The sequence below is a fragment of the Chenopodium album genome, chromosome 6 (assembly GCF_948465745.1).
Source record: "Chenopodium album chromosome 6, dcCheAlbu1.1, whole genome shotgun sequence".
In the NCBI taxonomy this organism is placed as follows: Eukaryota; Viridiplantae; Streptophyta; class Magnoliopsida; order Caryophyllales; family Amaranthaceae; genus Chenopodium; species Chenopodium album.
The window spans coordinates 61,234,480-61,253,433 of record NC_137839.1 but is presented as its reverse complement, the minus strand read 5'-3'; positions in this window follow the sequence as shown (position 1 = coordinate 61,253,433).

The following is an 18,954-nucleotide window of genomic DNA, read 5'->3' as shown; positions in this document are numbered from 1 at the left end:
ATCGTCAAGTGCATGAACATAAGCTGGCTTATATCTTCTCTCTATGGTCAGTGGCATTCTGATCATGTTAGCTGGAATTCGCACCATTGATGCTAACTTAGCTAGTGCGTCGGCGAACTGGTTTTCTTCTCTTGGTAAATACGTATATTCAACTTCATCTAGTTGCTCCGTGAGAGTTTCCAAATGAGCTTGATACGTAGCGAGACTTTCACTTCTCACCTTCCATCTCTTAGAGATTTGGTTAATGATTAGTGAAGAATCGCCGTAAATTCTAAGTTTCTTAATTCCCAAGGCGACAGCTGTTTCTAACCCCAAAATGCATGCTTCATATTCTGCGGCATTGTTGGTGACATCAAAGTCGAGCTTCATGGAAATTGGGATGTGTTCTTCATTGGGTGATACGAGTAAGACTCCCACACCACATCCTTTTTGGTTTGAAGCTCCATCGAAATAGAGCGTCCAACTATCATCTTCGGTCATGAGCAAATCTTCGTCAGGGAAATCGTACTCATCTTCTTCTTTTTCAGCTTCTTCTAGCGGAAAGTCTGCTAAGAAGTCAGAAACTGCAGAACCTTTGATGGCCTTTTGTGGCACAAATCTCAATTCAAATTGAGCTAGATTGACTATCCACCTTGATAATCTGCCGTTGAGTGTTGCTTTCTCGAACAGGTATTTGAGAGGATCCATCTTAGACACGACATGCACTGTATGAGTGAGCATGTAATGTCTTAGTTTCTGTGCGGCCCATACAAGTGCGAGACACAACTTCTCGAGTGGCGTGTATCGCGTCTCATATCCTTGGAGTTTCTTGCTCAGATAATAGATTGCATTCTCCTTGCTTTCGATCTCTTGTGCTAGCATTGCCCCCATCGTTTCTCTTGTGACCGTAAGGTAGAGTCGAAGAGGAAAGTCAGGTATTGCTGGCGCTAGCACGGGTGGGTTTGCCAAATACTCTTTGATTTTATCGAAGGCCTTTTGGCAATCATCATCCCATGTGACTAGGACATTCTTCTTAAGCTTCTTGAATATAGGTTCACATATTGCTGTGAGCTTTGATATGAACCTACTTATATACTGCAACCTTCCAATGAAGCCTCGAATCTCCTTCTCATTTTTGGGTGGTGGCATGGCCATGATTGCTTTTACTTTTGAAGGATCTATTTCAATCCCTCGGGAACTAATCACATATCCAAGTAATTTGCCTGACGTGACTCCGAACGCACATTTTGCTGGATTTAATCGCATATTGTACTTACGGAGTTTTTCAAAGAACTTGCGAAGTGCAACAATATGGCCTGGGCGATCCTTAGACTTGACGATCATATCATCGACATAGACCTCCACCTCTTTGTGCATCATGTCATGTAACAATGCTGTAGCTGCTCTTTGGTAGGTGGCACCCGCGTTTTTCAACCCGAATGGCATTACCGCATAGCAATATGTACCCCACTGTGTGATGAATGTGGTTTTCTCCATGTCTTCTTCGGCCATCAATACCTGATTATATCCGGCGTAACCATCCATGAATGACAGGAGTGCATGGTTTGCTGTATTATCGACCAGAATGTCAATGTGAGGTAGAGGGAACCCATCTTTTGGGCTTGCTTTATTGAGATCCCTGTAATCAACACACATTCTGACCCTTCCATCCTTCTTTGGAACTGGGACCACATGTGCTATCCATTCCGGATACTTGGATACTCTGATGAAACCTGCGGCCAATTGCTTCCTGATTTCTTCCTTGATTTTGAGAGCCACTTCTGGTTTCATTCGGCACAGCTTTTGTTTGACAGGCTTCATACCTGGAATGAGTGGTATTGTATGCTGAGCTATATCCCTGTCAATTCCTGGCATATCTTGGTATGACCAAGCAAATACATCAACAAATTCACTAAGCAAGTTAATTAGCTCTTTGCGTTCATCTTGACTTAGTGTTAATCCAATTTTTACTTCTTTAACAGTCGTATCATTGGAAATGTTAACTGTTTCTGTATCTTCAATAACTGCTGTTTTATTTTCGTGTTCTTCCATTGCTTTTATTATTTCTTTGTCATTTTTATCATTAGCAAAGCAATATTGATCAGGGCTAGGGGAATGGCACTTATCGTAAGCAAAGGTATTCATTTTATTGAATTCACTGGCTAATACATCAAGAGAGGCAAGGTCGACTGCGACCTCACCAGAATTATTAAGACTAGAAGGATAGGGCTCAACAAGAGACTCAGGGTTGAACTCTATAGCAGAAAGAGGGTCAGCCTCAGACTCTAAGGACTCATCTACAGACTTAGACTCAGACTCGGACTTGAACCCAGACGATTCAGACTCATCAAACATAGGACCCTCGCCAGCGGTTATTTCCAACTTCTCTCCACTCGGCGTAGTGATCCTCAATGTCTTGCGCCATCCCCTTGAAATGTTGTCAGCTTGGACGATTAACTCGGAGGGGTCGAAATCTTTGTTTGCTATGACGGCTTGAACGAGCTTAGAGTTATCATTGCAGACCGGCTTGGATTCATTCTTCTCCATTCCAAAAAGAAGGTTGATTCCTAGATCATCAGAGTTCAGGCTAGCTGACTTCTCGACTGTGGAGAGCTCTTCATCAATGAAGTCACAATCGAGGAACACCTCGAATCCCGGTTCACGGATCCCATTATGGACAAATGGTTCAGGGAATTCATAGCATGGGAAGTCTTCCCCTTCTTTGATATACTGGCCGTTGAGAGTGAACGGATATGGATCCATGGCCATTTCCGTCTTCGTGATTCGAGCGTTATTGCGAGCCTTCATTTTCAACGCAGCTTGTTTCAGATCTTCCTTTGTCGGCTCGAATCCTAAGCTGAAAGTGTCCTTCTTGAGCGCACCAGGATGGCCCCAAGATTTAGCCATTTTCTTCTTGAGCCCAAGGGTCATTCCAGGGAAGTGACCTTGCTTCTTCAGAATGGCGTTGATACTAGTATTTGAGTAGGGATCGAAGTCGAGATGACACCTTTCCTCTTCTTCGATCACAAGAACATCATCTAGTGAAAACCCCCAAAGATCTTCATCTTCCTCGTCGTGTTCAACATGGACGATGGGAGTATCAATAACTTGAATGCGCATAGGAGAAGCATCAATAGTAATCGGAACCCCTCCCACTATGGCTTTCACTTTCTGGTGAAGCGATGACGGAATCGCCTTTAGCTCATGAAGCCAAGGGCGTCCTAACAACAGATTGAAAGAGGCCTTAATGTCCACCACCTGAAATTTGGTGCGACGTTCAATGGCCCCAGTAGTTATATTCAGTATGATAGTACCCACGGCTTGACGGCGAGTATTATCATAGGCTTGAATCCCTTGAGTGGAGGGAGTCAATTCTTTATTCTTTATGCCCAACTTCTTTGCAGTACGGAGTGGGCACACATTGATTGCAGAGCCATTATCAACCAGGCTCATAGGAACATTCATCTGCCTACACACTACAGTGAGGTGTAAGGCCTTATTATGTTGGTCCCCTTCCGGGGGTAGATCCTTATCAGAAAAAGAAATCAGATTGCTAGTACTCGGCAGCTCAGTAGTGAGAAAGTTGACCAATCCTTGAGGAGTCATGTCATCATCGACTCCTATTTTCACCAGAGCATTCATCACAGCCTTTCGATGCTCGTGGGAAGTGGCAAAAAGCTTCCATACATTCATTTCCACCTTGGTCTTTTGCAGTTGTTTGACCACATTGCTATTCACAGGGTCGATGGGATCAACTATCGGATGTGATTGTTGTGGAGGTGGAGGTGGGTTAGGTTGTTGCACCCGTCCACTTCTGGTGAGAACCTTGACCTCAAGGTCCCCCCAAACATCTTCACTGGTGCCGAGAGATGAACAGGCTATTTCTTTGAGATAGACGTCTTCATCATCACTATCCCAGATCCCATTCACTTCTTCGGTGCTTGAGATAAATACAACTTCTGGCAGAGGTTCATTCACAGGTTGAATGAGTATTGAAGGATCAAAGGCGACTTCATCTCCCATGATAGCCAAAGCATCAGAAAGAGGACCTGTTTGAATGTTAGGCTTCTTGCCCCCTGGAGGAACAGGAAGTTGGTTAGCATCAATCAGGTCTTGGATTGCATCTTTCAGCCTCCAACACTTCTCAGTGTTATGACCCTTGCCTTGATGATACTTGCAATAAGCATTGGGGTCATAGCTAGCGGTCCTATTCTCAGGTCGAGGTTCTGGAAATGGTCCGATTGGCATAATCAGTCCCTGGCCATGAAGACGGTCATAAGCAGCATCATAAGTCATTCCTAAAGGCGTATAAACCCTCCTTTGCCTTTGGAATCTTTGAGGAGGAGCATTAAGAGCCAACACATCATTGATGTTGATATTGTTGGTAGAATTATTGGGCTTAGAAGACGAAGAAGAAGGAGTGTCGTTCTTCTTGTTTTTCCAAGTACTGTTGTTATTGTTGCTACCAACAAACTTCATCAGTTCATCTTCGATATTGATTCCAATATCGTATACAGCTTCGAAGGTACTTAGAGGCAGAAACTTCAGGTGTTGCTTGTACTTATGAGTCAGATTAGCAATGAACAAGCGAACCATTTCCTTCTCTTTAGGAGGATCCACCAAGAGCGCAGCTGTTTCTCTCCACATGCTTAAGTAAGTGGCGAAGCCTTCATTCTCTTTCTGTTTGAGAATGGAGAGTTCACGTTCAGAAGTCTTGGCCTGGATGTTACACTTGTACCGATTCATAAAGCTTTCAGTAACATCCTCCCAGGTCGCGACATGCTTGGATTCCAGAGAATAGAACCACTGTTGACAGGCATGCTCTAAGGAAAGAGGAAACACCGTAGGGAAGAGTGTCACATCTACTCCCTTAAGAGCCATAGTTGCAGAAAAAGCCTTCAAATGGAAGAGCGGATTATCAGTAGGCTTGAATCTGGGAATATCAGCAGTGGAAAACTTCTCAGGAAGCTTCTCTCTTATAGACGAGGAGGTGATAGGCTGTTCCACATAAGTGAACTCTTCGGAAATCTTGCTCATTTGTTCCTTGATCTTGTCCATTGCAGCAACAGTGACACTATTTTGCTTGTCTTGCTCTACAGTGCTGACTCTAGTAGTGAGTGTCTGCATCATGTCAGACAATCTTTCGATTGTCCTGTTGAGGTTCTCAATGTCTTCCTTAGTGGCCATTGGTTGGAAGTAGACTGAAGAAGGATCTTGTGGAGATTATTGAGGTGGTTTCCTTGTACGCCTCTTTGGTATAAGAGGTTGTTGAGGTATGGACTCGAACCGTAACTATCTACCCTTGCTTCTTGCCCAAGCGCTCTGACACCGAAACAAACACACTTTTAATGACCAAACTTGACCTTAACCTATCAGGATTAAATTTTTTTTTTTTTTTTTATTATTGAAGCTCTACTTAAAAAGAAAACATGGGAGGATACCATCCGACTTACTCTGAAAAAAAAAGACAAAAAAACGAAACTTCCTTAAAATACGGTCAAAAGTGGTGCATGACTAAAAAGTGTGTGGATATAATGTGTGAGTGATTAGGTGAGGTTATAGACGCGTGTTTTGACCGTATAGCTAGACACGACTCAATACTGGACACAAAAATCGAGAAAAAAAGACTAACAGGACACTTTCCTGGGCACCGTGTCACGGTGCAGACTGTCGTGACACGGTGCAGTTTACCGTCAGACAATAGACTTTCTCGTGTCACGACACTGTTCACCGTGACACGGCAAAACATGCCGTGACACGGTGCGCAGTTCCAGGTCAGTTTTGTGATTTTTTTTCAGATTTTAATCGATTTTAAGTTCGTACTAATTACTATGTGAGAATAAAAACCCTCGGTCATGGGTCAAACAAAAAAAGCAAACACATGAGGGTTAGCACCAAACAAACACATAGAATTTAGGCACGATGATGTAAAAAAGTTCGCAACCTAAAGTCAAGATCTATGTTCAACTATTGGTCAAGCTTTGGGTGTCAAAAGGGTACCATGGTTAAGAGTTTGGACGCGTTAGCAAGGCAGCCTCCCTTGAGGGTGTATGCCAACGGGCGGCTCCGCGAGTTTGTGATGAAATCAAACTCGACTCCATGGTTTGGGTGGATTTAATGACTCAGATGAACCCTTATTGCCATGAGCGTTTTTGGGTCGATAGAGCTTAAATCCCCCGGGGCTAAGACGCATGTAGAACACATACGTTTTTTCAGAAAAATCGAAGGAAGTCGACTGTGAGAAAAGAAAATAGGCCACCGGACTGATTTTAGGACTGCCGTGACACGGCATAAATTCCCGTGTCACGGTACAGTGTACCGTCAGACGGTACACCGTACCGTGACACGGTAGACTCTGCCGTGACACGGCAGTCAGAAAATCTGACTGGTGCCCTGTTTAATTTTGCGCGCAACCAAGTTATCTTATTTTTCCTACGGGACAGACCTGAATGCGACGTTAAAACGTCTATGCTGATGCAAAAATGCCAAATTAATCACAGGAATATTTTTTTTCAAGAATCTTTCAAGTCTCATCCACTCATCTTAATTAAATACCTATCACTCAAATCGATAAATAACTAAGAATCCTCCCCAGTGGAGTCGCCAAATTGTAGGCGTCGTTTGAAGTGCGCCTACGTTAAAGCATGTTGTGAATATGCTTGGCACTCATAGGAAGTGGGAATTGACACAATACGATTAGGGACAAATAAAGTAGGGAGCCGCCAACAAGTTTTTAAGGAACTTGTAAACCGTTCACGGATCATAAAAAGGCAACCACAATAAGGGACAACGATAGGCAACAACGATTGACCCGTGAAGGTTACACCCCATTCATAATCCATGAGATTACTAACTCCATATGGTTCGGAACCACGAAAGGAGGATCGGGGATGATGGTACGAAGTGAGTCATGGAGTCACATTCGCCCGTATTGGCCTCTACTCGATTCTTATAGTGAAAAGTATTCCTGCGATCTCAAAGGCATACAAACAAATATTCAATTTGCTCCAAACTATTATTTAACTAAATTGGTTTAAAATTAATGCACACATAATTCTAAAAATTTGGTGATCACTTCAATTAATAATAAGATTAAAAGGATCCTAAACCGGTTGTCCAAATTATCTTATTAGACGTGATTTTCAATTACATATTCCCTTTAAACATGCAATATGGTGATCATAACAATAATAGAATCAATATTAATATAAAAACCAATTTAATCATAATTCCAACAACATAAAAATCATTAGAAAAATAATAATAAAAAGAGCATGATCCTTACTTTGAATCTGTTTGTTTGCAACTACAAAATAATAAACGAGTTAGTAACTTCAAGGAAATAATAAAACAATAATTAAATTAAATTAAATAAAATAAGGTTGATTTTGGGGGCCAAACCCTCAAACGATTCTACCTTTCACGCCTTGTCTTAAGGACAGAACCTCGAGTGAAATATGGACTCCTTTGAGTGCTTGAAGAAGGAATTTTGAAGTGAAAAGGGTAGGCTAGTGTTTAGGTTAATAGCATAGAAGAGAGAAAATAAGAATAATAGAATTCTCGTTGCCCCGTACATCAGAAATGAAGGGGTATTTATAGGGAAAATGTGCTGAGGGAGCACACGGAACCCTAAAATGATAAAAACCCTAAAAAAGTATCCCGTGACACGGTCAGACTGTACTGTCAGACGGTACACTTTCCCGTGACACGGTACAGTTTTGGAGTGACGCGGGAAATTTTCAGAAAACGGAATGAAAAACGCGTTAAGGGTTTACGCGGAAAGGACACGGAACATCCCGTGTCACGGCAGACCTCCCGTGTCACGGGAAGTCCCACCGTCAGACGGGAAGGGTTCCCGTGACACGGTCAAACTGTACCGTGACACGGTCACCTTCAGTCCATTTTTCCGTCTAAATTCATTTTTAACCCTAATTTCTTTCGGCTTTTTAAGTGTCGATTGATAATTTCGGGCTTTTTTCTGACTTTTATTATTCGGGCTAAAATAAGAAAATAATAAAATAAAAATAAATAAAATGTTTGGGCCAAAAATAAATAATAAAATAATAAAATAAAAAGGTTTGGGCTTAAAATTAATTAATAAGCTTGGGCTAAAATTAAAACTATGCTTTTACCAAACATCAAGACTAATCCATGGACCTTTCAAAAATATGAATTTAGTAAAATACGATTTTTTAAGCACTCTCGGGATTAAATATTAAACCCGACCAATAGTGGCGGTGAAAGGTTATTTATCATCGGGTTTGGTTTTGGGGAGACATTTTTAGGTGTCTACAGCCGTCCCACCCTAAATGCTGCAAAGGCTGTGATCGTCCCCCATTTAATGCTGTTAAAGTTTGAGCGATCGGACAGAAAGATTGGTTCGATTCAGGAAAGTTAGAAAATGGCAAAGGAGTGCAACCAGTTAGCTGTTAAGCCAACGATTCGCGGACAAGGAAAGCCGTCCGAGTTGAAAGGGGAAGAACCCCCACTCTAAGCATACCAATTCGGCCAGAAGAGAAAGCAGGTCATGGCCGACCAAGCATAGCAACTAATGGCTATCGGCCGGCCCGATGAACTGAGACCCCAGCCGGCCGACAACCAACAGGATATAGTGCTTGACACCGATCAGCCAGGTCGGATTTAAGGATGTTTTTACGTTCAAAGTTAGTGAAACGCCGGGTATAAGCCCTAACCTGGCCGTACATAAGTTGGCTGCTTATCCAGCCGTTAAACCTGTCCGCCAAAAGAAAAGAAATCATGGAGAAGAGAGGAATCAAGCGGCTGCAGCTGAGGTGAGAAAGCTGCTGGACGCCGGTTTCATTCGACAATGCTATTACCCTGATTGGGTGGCTAATGTAGTACTTATGAAGAAGCCGAATGGAACTTGGAGAATGTGCGTAGACTATACCGATTTGAACAAGGAATATCCTAAGGATAGCTTTCCCTTGCCAAAGATTGGTCGTTTGGTTGATTCTACGGCCGAGCATGCCCTCATGAGTTTTATGGATGCATACTATGGTTTCCATCAAATTCCTCTATGGAAAGAAGATCAAGAGAAGACCGCATTTGTGATTGAACAGGGGCTGTATAGCTACAAGGTAATGCCGTTCGGACTCAAAATGCCCATGCAACATTTTAGCAACTTGTCAAAACGGTCTTTAGAGATCAACTCAGCCGGAATATGGAGGTGTATATTGACGACATGATTGTCAATTCAAAAGAGCCGGTCGACCATCTGAAGGATCTACGAGAAACATTTATAGAACTCAGGTGGCACAAGATGATGTTAAACCCGAAGAACTGTGTCTTCGGTGTTGAGTACAGTAAATTTCTCAGATTTTTAATAGATCAACGTGGAATTGAGGCCAACTCTGAAAAAATTCAAGCTGTCTTGGACATGAATCTCCAAGAACCATCAAAGAGGTGCAAAGACTGACCGGCTGTTTGGCAGCACTCGGTCGGTTTCTGTCAAGATCAGGGGATAAAAACCGATACTTTTTTCAGACATAAAAAAGAAAGCTATGTTTCAGTGGATGGAGGAGGCATTCGTATAGTTAAAAAGTCATCTACATACATTTCCTCGGCTCGTCAGTCCACTCAAGGATGAGAAGTTGTACATCTATCTCGCTATCTAAGAGTACTCTTTAAGTGTCGTCCTGCTTGTTGAACGGGACGACCACCAGATCCCAGTCTACTTTATTAGCCATGTGCTACATAATGCCGAGCTTAGGTACTCCCCTATTGAAAAATTTGGGCTGGTGCTGTACATGGCATCTAAAAAGCTGCGGCCGTATTTCCTGGCACATTGAATAGTGGTTTATACTGATCAACCGCTCAAAAAGTTGTTTGCAACTTTAGAAGCTAGTGGTCGCATGCTGAAGTGGGCCTTAGAGCTAAGGGGTTTGGTCATTGCGTTTGAACCCAGAAAAGCCATAAAGGGGAAGACCTTTGCTAATTTCTTGGCTGAGATGACACGGCCGGATTTACAACCGGCTGGAGACCAGATCTGGAAGGTATTTGTAGATGGTAGTGCAACACCGACCGGATGTGGTGCTGGAGTTATTTGTCAATCCCCCGAAGGAGATAAGTTTGAATATGCATTGAGATTTCAATTCCAAGCCTCTAACAACGAGGCCGAGTATGAAGCTCTCCTGGCCGGCCTTAAAATGTGTAAGGCGGCGGGAGCAACAAAAGTGGATGTGAGCTCGGACTCCTTGCTAGTATTCGGCCAAGTGAATGGAGACTTCGAGGCAAGGGAGCCGACTATGATGAAATACTTGAAGATTGTCAAAGAGGAGGCCAAGGGCCTAGAGAATTTTACTCTTCAACAAGTCCCTCGTTCATCTAATCATCAGGCGGACTTCCTCTCTAAATTATCATCCTCGGCATCATGTGATACTCCTAGGTCAGTATTTTGGGAAGTGAAAGAAAGGAGGAGTATTGATGTCGGGCCAGTACAAATCATTGATAGAAGCTCAACTTGGATGGACAGAATCATTTCCTACCTAAGGGATGGATTGCTCCCGGTCGATCCTAAAGAGAGCTGGCTGATGAAGAAGAGAGCGGCCTGGTTTGAAATGAAGCAGGGGGAGTTGTTTAAAAAAGCGTTTGTGAAACCGTACCTGAAGTGTATCACCCCTAAAAAGGGGCATGATGTGCTGGACGACCTTCACCAGGGGCAGTGCTGCTCCCACATTGGAGGACGAGCCCTGGCTAAAAAGGATGCTCATTTGGGGTACTACTGGCTGAGCTTAAAGTCAAACGCCATGAAAATGGTGAAAAAATGTGACAAGTGCCAGAGATTTGCAACCTTGATCCATCGCCCAGCTAACAGTTTGTCGGCCATAAGTAGTCCGCTCCCCTTTACTAAATGGGGGATAGACATCTTAGGTCCCTACATGCCAGCATCTGGCCAAAGGCATATGTGTTTTTTAGCAGTAGACTACTTCACAAAATGGGTAGAGGCCGAGGCCGTCCGGGGAATCAAGTGGACGGATGTCTCAGCCTTCATATGGAAGAGTATAATTACTCGCTTAGGCATACCTCAGTCAATGGTGTTCGACAATGGACCCCAGTTCGAAACGCCTGAACTCAAGGAATGGTTGGAAGACCAGGGCATAGCTCATTGCTTTGCTTTGGTCGGCCGATCGCAAGCCAACGACCAGGTAGAAGCGTACAACAAGCTATTCTCCAATGGTATCAAGCGCAAGCTTGAAAAAGCAGGCGGCCTATGGGCTGATGAGTTGGTCAATGTATTATGGTCCATACGAACAACAGCCAAGAGCTCCACAAGAGAAACCCTATTCTTCTTGGTCTATGGTGCGAGCTGAGGCTGTTCTTCCAATTGAGATGTACGAGCCTACTCTTAGGGTAATGTTATACAATGAAACGGCCAATTGGGAGGCCATGAAGACCGCCTTAGACTTCCTTCCAGAAGCTAGGGGCAATGCGGCGCTTAGGCACAAAATTTATCGCTTAAGGATGATAAGGGCATATAATCGCCGAGTCTCAAAGCGTCCGCTGAATATGGGAGATCTGGTACTAAGGAAAATGGAGGCTGTAGGCCGGGCAAATGAAGATGGAAAGCTTACCCCAAACTGGGAAGGGCCGTATCGAATCAGCGAAGAAGTCCGAGATGGTACTTACCATCTCAAAGCCTTGAACGGCCGTCCGATTCCGCGCACATGGAATACGGACAATCTAAAAAAATATCATGTTTTGAAGTTTTTGTGCTTAGCCAAAAAGCTGTATATACAGCTAGGTCTTGATGGCCGAGCCTTGTAATTAAAGCCGTACAGCCCAACAATGTAGTCTTGACAAAGTTAATGAAAAGTCAGGCATTGTTATCTTGTTGAGTTATTTGTTTTTGCATTGCGTACGTCTCTGTTAAACGAATTAAAGGCCGGGTAAAGGCCATAACAATGCTGCTTGCAACATGGCAACACGGTGTATAAAATCTAAATGAGATAAAAAGATATGCAGAATGGTCATTAAGGCTGCAAAATAATATATACTTTGATAAGTATAGACAAGCGTTCATTGGGACGAATGGAGAAAGGCACAAGGTACCCTAAATCCGTCAAGAAAATTACCTTCTCAAAAGGGAACAAGGGCATACCTAGGCAAAAAGCCCAGCCAAACTTAGAAATTTTAAAGTTGAGATATTACTTGAAATTTCCTAAGTACGTCCGAGCGATCGATTCAATGGACGGCTCACATAAGCACAATAATACGGCCGCAATAGTAGTTGATTCGGCGTTACACCTAGTCCAAGGGAAATCATTATTGTAACACTCCGTTTTTTCTAACCACCATCTTATGTGCATTTAAATCCAATTTCGAAAGTGAAATCTTTATTTAATTATTAAAATCGTTATTTTGATTTAAGGGTCATTATAAACTTTTGAAACCTTAATTATAATATTTTGATAAAGCAATTGAAATTATTATTTAAAAAGGTTTTATACTTGATTTTTAATCATTTCAACTATATTTAACATGTCTGAATTGATATTAGCTTTAAAGGGTGATTCCTTAAGCTTAAGCGTCAATTCAATAAGTATTTCTAAATTATATGTAATTTCAATATTTAACTCATCACAATTGATACGGGTCATCATGGGTGATTCCTTGACTGAAGTGCCAATTTGATAGGTTTAAAATGATTCTATGGTTTTAAAGACGTTTTACGTTCAATCGTATCAATATCGATGTATAAAGTGGTATTGGGTGATTCCGTCAACTTGATTGTCGAATTAATCTTGTTTACAAAGTTTTCTTTAATTTATATTTATAAAACTCATTATAATGTCCTTTTATTAATTGGGTCATTATAAATAAATAATTTGATTGGTTTCGCATATCGCCTCTTTATATTGCTTTTCTGTAAAATATGAACTTTATATATATTTTTGTTTCGTGATTTAAATTATTGTTTTCATTATTATTATTGTAATTAAAATTTATATTATTATTGAGTTATCAATAATATAATCTCTATTATTGTTTTTTTTAAACATACTTTCAAATTGCCTCTCGTTACATTCCTTTCCTAACCTAGTTTCGGGCCAACTAGAATTTATTTATAGGTCGGGTTTTGCCTTACAACTTCCATGACTAAATAGATTAAGATAGAATTTTTTATTAGCTTACTTAAACCAAATCTTAAGCTAAAGTAATCATTCAATCAAGCTCAAAAGGGAAGCCTTGAATCCTTGCTTTGTATAGCCTTTTCGTAAGCTCAATTTGAGCCCATTCCTAATGATTCTCACGGCAGAAATCAAAGGGTAAGAAGCTGATATTTTTCACCCTATTAAATCCCTCTTAATTTTATCCTAATGGAAAATCAAAGCTCTAATGAAGTCTGCCTAAAAGCCTCCTCATTCCCCACCATTTTTACGTTCAAATATCAGTTTTCCCCATCACAAAAGAACGCAGCACAACTCCTCCTTCTCTCTTCAATATTTTCTTGCATTCAAGGGGTAATTCAAGGGTAATTTGAACCCTAGTTATACCAAGGGTTCCTAATTCGTGCCATATTCATCCCCTTTTGAAGGATCAAAATTTGAAGAATAACAAGGGTTTTTAGAGGGTTGTTTTGGGTGTGATCTTACGCGAGGGTGGTCTGAAATCGTTGCTCTTCTCTTTGCTCTTCTTAATCTGATTTTTCATTCTATCCATCAAGTTAACTATCCTTTATTCCCTTATATTGGAAATGCTAGGTTTTAGGGTTGAATTGATAGGTAGAAATCATGTTAGGGTTAGATTGATTTGTTGATTTTCGTTCTTGATATGTATGTTAGATTTTCATGCACAATTAAGGTTATTTTAGGTGCTTGAATCATGTTCTTCATGCTTAAATTATCTAAAAATCAATCCCTAATAGGTGTATGTTTTTTGTTATGATTATATATTAGGTTTTGTGATGACTTGTGGGTACTTAAAAATCTGATTATGTAATCTGATTGTGTGCGTATAAGATTGTAGTTTCTGCAGTGGTTATTGGTCATAAGTGACATGAATTCAATGATTTTATTTTATATCATTGTAGAGGATTGTTTTACAAACGATTTGATATATTATGGGTGAAATTCAGAGGTGTTTAAGGCCACCAAATGACTGATTTTGTGAGACAAGCTGTGCTGCCAACGAGAATAAGAACGTGATGTTAGATAGAGTTTATGAGCATGTATATATCTTATATTTGTGACCAATTGAATATATCTTCTAGGTTATCATGTTAGGATTATTGAGGAGTTTGTATCATAGCGAAATTCCATGTTTATATGCAAAATTCTATCTTTTAATGAGCATGTGTATTCTAAAATCTTAGAGTGCTGGCAGCATGTTTAATATATCTTCTTAAGTCTTAAATTAATTACCTTGATTGATTTTATTGCCTAATTTGAATTAGCATCATATTAGGATATTCCCTAATTGATTTGGCATGATTTTATATAATTTAAGATAGTTTAAAATGCCTAAATTAGTGCAACATAGCTGCTGCCTAGAGCTGTCAAAAACCGACCCGAACTGGTGAATCCGAACCGTTTTGAACTGTTCCTAAAAGGAACCGAACCGTTAAGAACCTGTTATTTTAAAACCGTAAACCGACCCGACCCGATTTTTTAAAACCTGAAACTGAACCGATCCAAATTTTTGAGAACCGTTAATGAACCGTACCCTGATATCATGCCGAACTGATACAACCCGAAATCAAGAACAACCTAAACTGATTACTTTTGAACCCGATAGCAACCCGACCCATTGTAAACCGAAACCGTTTAAACCTGACAAAAACCCGATAAACCCAAATCTTTTACAACCTGTAACTGGTTAGGATTGAACTATTTATAACCCGTAATAAGTTATGATCAAATCGTTTATAACCTGTAATCGGTTATAATCGAACTGTTTATAATCCGTAAGTCCATAACCCGTTATAACCGTATAATTTTTTTTTCTTTTTTTTTTGCGTATATTTTATCATTAGTAAAACAAAAGGGTTTAATTTGAACTATAAAGTATTTATATTGAAAAGGTTTGGAATTTTGATGTCATTGAAACTCTTATGCTACAATATTATCGTCCTCTAACGAGTAATGGCTTATGGAACACTATATTATATTAAAAAAAAAAATTAAAAATCTAAATCAAATGCTAACTCTAGATTTGTTATTATTAGTTGATCCTTAAAATCATTATACAAAAAAGGGACATAAAGTTAAACAACTAATTAATGCTCCGTATGATCAACTGGAATAACTAATTAAAGAATATTGAGGATATACTAGACGATATATGTTAACGAAACCCGTTTAAAACTAGCAAAACTAATTGTCAAACTGGATGTGTTTAACTTGAACCAATTACAACCCGAACCGATTACAATCCGACCTGATTAGGACCCGATATGTGTTGACCCAAAACCCGCTTTAAACTGACAAACTCCATTTTTAAACCGACCGAATTTAACCCGAACTGATTATGACCCGAACCAATTATAACCCGACCCGATTAGAATCCGACCCGAAAAGAAACTGTAATAAAAATAAATCAAACCGAACCGACCCGAAATTATTTAAAACCGACCCGAACTGACCCGTGAATAATTTCAACCCGTTAAAAACCGACCCGTTACAAACCGAAAACTGATAAACCGAACCCAAAATTGAAACGAAAATGCCTAAATTAGTGCAACATAGCTGCTGCCCGTAATCTGCTAGGCGTGTGAAAGATGGTGATTTTCAATTGTGTATTCCTTGATTTCTAAGCACAAATGCATGTTTAACATGGCCTATTATGTTTTTAGAGTGTGTACTAAAATGGGCTAAGTTTAGTTTCATGTTTAAGGTGGGTTTTTGGGTGATTTGGTATGATTGGTACTGCTGTATATTAGTGTTGGGGCTGCTGTAAATATGATTTTAATTTGGCATGTTCTCTCCTGAATTTTAAGTCCGAAATGATTTTATATGATGCCTAATGAGTGTATGTATATGCCATAATTTTTATTTTGCATTTGAAGCATGTTTGGTTGGGTTTTTGTGATGATTTTCGAAGTTACTTGTTGCTGTCCTGTTTTGGTTGTTTTATGAAATTCTAGTTTGGATTTGTTGTTTTATAAAATGAATTTATGGGATTTTTATTATAACTATTATATGTTCGTTGAATTTATATTTTTATAAGTGGTGTGTGAATTTTTGGGTATTATAAACCCATAAAGTAAAATATTTCGAAGTGTGTTTGAATATGTGTTGGATGTAATTGTATTGTCGACGTCGTAATGCTTTAGAGAAGGATAACACTATCTTTAGCATTACTTCGCCAAGAGTTGTGAATGCACTTAATTGTTGAACTCCGACAATTAATTATATTCCCAAACTCAGACGATACCTTTTGTGATTTATTATGTTGAAGTGTGTTTTGAAATTGGAATTTCAATTGAATTTAAGAAATATGATTTTCTTATGGTGTTTGAATTGAGTGTAAGACCATGTTTGGCTTCTTTGTAGATTTGTGAGTGAAATATATTATATTAAGTATTTTAAGTGATTTTTGAATTGTGTGTGGGGCCATAGTCGAGTGTGAGGCCGAGTTGCTTCCCGATGGTTAATGAACATGCTCACTACCTGGATTGTGAGTCTTAGGTAACTCAACCTGGGTTAATTTTTGTCATCTGGGGGTGTGTAAGACCTTATAGGCATCTACCCATAACCGGGAGTTGGCCCATCTTAGACACGGTCTCTGCGAGATGACCGGGGGTTCGTCCAAACAAACCTTAGGAAGTGGATTGCGAGGCCACTAGCGTTCCCTCCATGCCAGTTCTAATGTTTTGAAGGTTTTGGGTTTGAAATAATTATACTATTAAATTATTACATAATTGAAGTTTATATATTATGATTGGAATTAAGTGATTTAATATCGATATTCTGTTTTTATGTTTATTTTGAAATATTTCATTGTTTGTATGGTTTGATGGTTTTAAGTGATTTCATTTAAGTTTTCAAGTTGATTGTGGTTGTGGTTTCTTTCTGTTCGTTAATTTAAGTCTAAAATCTTTTATTTCTGATTTGAGGGAGAACTGCTAGTTGCTCCCCACTGATTGTGGAACGTTGTTATAATTTGTGGGTTTCATTTGTTTATTTGATCTCTGTGACGATGGGTTAGGGATTGAGAGTTTAGAACCTAACCTTTAGGCTTGTATGCCTATTATGTCTATTTAATATAGTATTTTACCCCCATCCTTTGGTCATAATTAGTAGTGTTTTTGGCTCTTTAGAGCCACTTTTATTACAAATTGGTGTTTTTAGTGTTTTCGTAGATTTGGTTGACTTTTGTAGGGATTTGCACTTTTGAAGCATTTTCCCGAGATATTATGGAGCAACTACGAGCATTGGAAAAGCACGACCAGTTTCTATAGCCCAGGACCGGTTAGAGCCATCGAACCGGTGATTAAGGGCTCGGTATAGGTGATACCGGGGCATTTGGACCAAGTATTCAAGACCCGAAGAGGAAATCCAGATTGGCCCGAAGAATTGGAGCCCAATCGAAGTCCAAATAGTGGCCCAAGAGTGCAGCCCGGCTAAAGGAGTTACCGCCCGAAGGCGCGCCCGGTCGAGCGGGGGAAGCAAGGTCGGCGCCCGAACTTGCGCCCGGCCGGGGGCGAGAAATATACCTAATGAGAAAAAGGCGCACCCGATCGGGCAGTGCCTTGCCCGATCGGGTGCGTGTTATTTTTAGGAGTTAATTATCGTCGTTTAAGTTTGTTTTAGTTAAGGATTCTTGCTTAATATAAATACTTCTCCGTTAAGCGAGTTTAGGATCTTCTTTTACTCTTTCTTAGATTTTCTCTCTCTACTTAGTTTTTAGATTAGTTTCTCTCTCTCCAATACTTTGTTCTTAACTCTATTCTTAATTCTAGATTTCTTTGGTAACGATTTCTCTTCTCTTAATCTTAGTTATTTATTTTATTCCTTTGATCATGTCTTGTTTTATTGCTTTGATTAGTTTAGATTTAATTATGTGCGAGTAGTTTTATTTCTAGGGTTTATGGGGATCCATAAATAATATGAAGGGGTAATTTATTGTTGTTAATTGTCAATGCTTAATTAATTTCCTATTGATTGATTCAATGCTCTGTGACTAGATTAGGCCTGATCTTTTATGCATGAGTTTGACAATATTGATTCGAGATTCGAGAGATGAGAATTGATGTTTAGGTCTAGTTTCAATAGGCAGGTTAATTTATAAATGGTTAAGTCGAGATTCGAGAGATGATATTTAATACCGGTAGATTAATTCTGTGATTGTAATATGTAGCGAATGCCCTTTATGATCTGATTAATTTATGCATTGATGATTGATTATTATGTCTTACCCTGGAATATTATTTATTGGTGAACCTATGCCCTAGGTTTTTTTTATTCATTGATTTTCCCTTTTCTTACTCTTCCCTACTTTTACTCTTAGTAGTTTAGTTATCCTTCAATTATAACATTTTGGTTACTTAATAATTTAGATTATAATAACTAATTAGGAATAGAAAGACTTGTTTCCCTGTGGATTCGACCCTACTTCCCTATCTGCATTAGCTAGAGGATTTAGAAATTACTTTTGATTGGGTGATACGACTTTAGCCTGTCAAAATTTGGCGTTGTTGCCGGGATACGGTCTCAGAGAACGTTAGTTCTTTGAGGCAAGTCTCATATTTGCTTTTACTTCTTTGTTTATGCCCAGGTGTTCGAGATCAGGTTACATTCCATTCGATCCTGAGATCGAACGATCCTTCCATAGACAGAAGAATCTTGACAAGCAAATTCTGGCGGGTTCTGGTGATAATAATAATCATCGAGATCCTCCAACTGATTCTAGTGACTCAAAGGTATCATCAAATTCAGAATCAGAGATGACGGCTCCAAAGAAGCTTAGTGATTACTCACAACAAAAGCTTACAGATTTTCCCCACGTTACTCCCAC